The sequence below is a fragment of the Microcebus murinus genome, chromosome 13, assembly GCF_040939455.1.
Source record: "Microcebus murinus isolate Inina chromosome 13, M.murinus_Inina_mat1.0, whole genome shotgun sequence".
In the NCBI taxonomy this organism is placed as follows: Eukaryota; Metazoa; Chordata; class Mammalia; order Primates; family Cheirogaleidae; genus Microcebus; species Microcebus murinus.
This window is the reverse complement of record NC_134116.1, coordinates 48,851,356-48,855,190: the sequence shown is the minus strand read 5'-3', so window position 1 is coordinate 48,855,190 and position 3,835 is coordinate 48,851,356. Positions and strand designations below refer to the sequence as shown.

The 3,835-nt window shown below is 53.1% G+C and overlaps 1 non-coding gene across 1 annotated transcript; it reads right to left on the bottom strand.

The window, feature by feature from the left end:
• Window positions 1–2,806: 2,806 nt before the first annotated feature.
• LOC142875288 (U6 spliceosomal RNA) lies at window positions 2,807–2,912 on the bottom strand. Its single transcript, XR_012922684.1, has one exon. It is a non-coding gene; the product is annotated as a U6 spliceosomal RNA (small nuclear RNA).
• Window positions 2,913–3,835: the final 923 nt, after the last annotated feature.

Sequence of the window (3,835 nt, the reverse complement as noted above, 5' to 3'; positions counted from 1 at the left end):
GAGTTGGAGGCTGCAGTGAGCTATGATATCACCACTGCACTCCAGCCTGGGAGACAAAGCAAGGCCCCATCTCTGGAAAATAATAATAAGTTTGTTACAAGGTCATGTCATAACATCTGAGCAGCGCTAGGGGGTGGCTCCAGAGCTTCCTGCCTCTGCCCCTGCCCCTGTCTCCCACCGTGTGTCTCTGGCCTGGCTGGGCATCTTGGAGCTTGCCCTTCACATCCTTGCCTGGCGTGGCTGTCATGAGAACCCTGGCGTGGCGCCCCTGTGTAGTAAAGGGTGTGGACTAGCCAAGGCCTCTCTTAGGTGCTCGACTGCCCCTTCTTTTGTATATGAACCGGGGAGCCTTGGGTTCTCTTTAACTTTCCGCAGCATCTTTGCATGTTTCTTGTAAGCCCTTTACAGCTTAACTCTCCGAGAAGGTCTAGTGCCTTCTCTCCCACTTGTGACGGCTGGCACAACGCCTCTGTCTCTTGACTACAGATCATCTCTGTGCCAGGGCTGTTCTCTGTCTGACGTGGGCCTAGTCGGGCTGGGTGACGTTCCAGGTTGGCTCCGGGCTGGGGGGCACCGAGCCGCTGGGGAGAACCCTGCCACCCTGGGCGAGCGACACTCTTCCTGTCGCAGCTGCATGGAGTGAGCAGCGCCCCCAGTCGGTTCCCTCTGAGCACTTCCTTCCAGTCTCCAGGTCCTTCTGAAGTTCTTGGCTCTTGTTTCGTTACACGACAATGTCTCCGACAAGGAGGAGGATGAGGGTAACCACAACTGCCGCCCCCGTCACCCAGCCCTGGGATTCTGCCCATGCCTCGCTGCCCACCGCAGCCTCGGCCTTCCCTGGACGTGCCTCGACGGGCCTGTTGATCCAGCAGTGCAGTGCACAGCTTCTCACTCCTTCCAGCCCAGGCTTGCTCACCAGAGTCCTCTGTTGGATGGTGGGCGGAGAGACTCACCTGCCGGGCGCTCTCCCCACCGCCTGAGCAGTCTCCGTCCCTGCCCTTTGTCCTTCTCCGCTTTGAGAAACCTCCGTCCTCGCTTCCCATATCATGTGTATGTCCACTCCCAAGTCCCAGTGTCCCTGCGCCTTCACGGCCTGCTCGCTCCAGCCGGGGTGGACGGGCTGTGTCCACACAGCGCCTGTTAGGGGCCGCCACCGAGCTCACGCGATCTCTGTGTTTGTGTCTGACTGGCTCCGACTTTTTGGAGCTGTGTGAGGAAGCGGGGGCACAGAGAGGGGGGGAGAGAGAGAGAGAGAATCAATGGGTAGCGTCCTGCCCCGCCCCAGGACTCCATGGTGGCAGGGCACCGCCAGGAGGGCAGGCCCGGGCGACAGGGCGTGGGTGCCTCACGCTGGGTGCCCTAGTGGCAGCCTCATCCAGTTGAGGGAGAGGAAAAGGTGCAAAAGTTTCCAGGCCTACTTTTCCGGTTAATGAAGAGAGGGAGGCAATTTTTCCTCTCTTGCCGAATTAAGCTTCTTACTTTATCACGAGAAGCAGAAGTTTGTCAGTGATATGCTTCTCAAATTTGCACCAAGGCAAATGAAGACGCAGAGAGAAGTCCAGCCCTGAGGGGCCCGCCTGTGTGTCTCTAGGATGGTGATTCTCAGCATATGTCCCTGGAAAATTGACAGAAATGCAGACCTCTAGGACAGGAGCCGGCCCAGGGGGCGCCCAGTACCTGCGCCCAGCGTCCGCATTTACGGCATCCTGCGCAGACTTCTATCTGTAAAAACCACTTTTTCACTGCCCTTTGTGGGTGCTCTGTTGTAATTAGTGAGAGGAGAGTGGGTTTGTCACTTCCTCAGCAGTAGGTGTTCCTGCTGGAGGAGGGGGAGGGGGAGGGGGAGGGGGAGGGGGAGGGGGAGGAGGGGGAGGGGGAGGAGGGGGAGGGGGGGAGGGGGAGGAGGGGGAGGGGGAGGAGGGGGAGGGGGAGGGGGGACGAGGGGGAGGGGGGAGGAGGGGGAGGGGGAGGGGGAGAGGAGGGGGGAGGAGGAGGGGGGAGGGGGAGGGGAGGGGAGGGGAATGGGAGGGGAGAGGAGGGGGAGGAGGAGGGTGTCTCCCTGCAGAGCAAGAGCAGGGCCCCTGGGGAACGCAGGGTGCCTCTGGGCTGTTCCTGGCCAACCGTCCCCGGACATCTTGCACCCTCCTTTCCTGAAGGGCCGTGAGGCAGTGGGAAGAGGTGCACTCAGGGACTGGAGTCACACATCTCAGGGTTGTCTGTGGACACTGGCCAGTCCCTGGTGGGGTCCTCCTGAGATCACAGGAGGCGCAGTTGTACACTTTTCCTTTCTTTTTGTCTGGATTTAAAGCTTGGGAGAGCTTAGGTTCGTCCCAGCCCAGGTGAGACCCGGGCACCTTTGGTTCCAGGCACCTTCGCCTGCCCGGTGGGTCCCTGTGCGTTGGGCTGAGTCGGTTCACTCACCCAGGTCTGCGGCAGCTGGCTAGCCCGCACCAGCCCCTGCAGCTGTGTCAGCCTTCCAGAGGCGAGCCTGTGGGGGCTCTTTGTGGGTGGCTCCCAGCGCGGCCCTCGCTGTGTCGTTCTGTCACCGTGAAGTCCAGCCCTGCACAGTGTCCTAAGTAGTGTCAGCCTTACCACAACACCGGTACCAGTTCCCAAGCTTCCAGAAGCTTCAAAGAACAAGCATTGCTCATTTCCCACCATTTCTGGCATCAGGGTCCTGGGATCTTTCCAGCCAGGTGGTCTGACTGAGGGTCTCTAGGCAGCCGAGCAGTACGAAAGCTCAACCAAGTAGCCAGGACTACCACACCCAGCTAATTGTTCTATGTATTAAAAAAATTTTAATTTTTAAAATATGCAATGCTTCATGAAATCGCATGTCGCCCTTGCACAGGGGCCATGCTAATCTTCTCTGTATCGTTCTTATTTCAGTATATGTGCTGCTGAAGGCAGACTTAAGTGTTCTATTTTTACGAGAGACGGGGTCTTGCTCTTGCTCAGGCTGGTCTAGAACTCCTGGCCTCAATCTAGAACGCCTTGGCCTCCCAGAGTGCTGGGATTACAGGAGGAGCCACCACACCTGACCCATTAAAAGCTATTCACACACTGTACAATTCACTTCCTTTAAAGTATACAGTTCGCTGGCTTGTAGTATATTCACATAGTTGTGTAACAATCACCACAGTCAGTTTGGGGACAATTATATTTGCACGAAGAAGCCCCATCAGCAGTCACTCCCCACCTCCCAAGTCCCTGGCACCCATGAATCCACATCCTGTCTCTGTGAATCTGCCTGTTCTGGACATTTCATATAAATAGAATCTCACACACACACAAACATACGTTTTTCTTAAAATAGCTTAAGTTTGTTTTGGAAATCAATGGTTCTACCCCAAATAAATATGATTAGATTATGTTATGTTGTTGCATAATAAATTAAATTGCTACATAATTCAGATTAACATCAAGGCTCATCATTTTTATTGTCTATAAACTAGTGATAAAATACTATTTCATTTTAATATTAATAAGAAGTATTTAGTATTACTGTAGTAAAATTTAATCTGAAAAATATTTTCTATCAACTTCCTTTAATAAGCTATGAATAAAGTATTTTTTAAGGAGGCTACCGTTACCACAAAGTGCATGAAGTGCAGTAATCTTTTGACTATACTACCATTTTACAAAGTAACTCATGAGATTGATTAGAAAAGTTTTATTTTAAATATAGTTTTTCAGTCAGCATACTTTGTAAATCTCTGAAGAATATTCACACATTTTTATACCATACCCCTAGCAGTAGAGAATCACAAAACATGTTTTACAAGCCCATTATTCAATTACAGGTTGTTTATAGTGTCTCCTCACAATCCCAAAA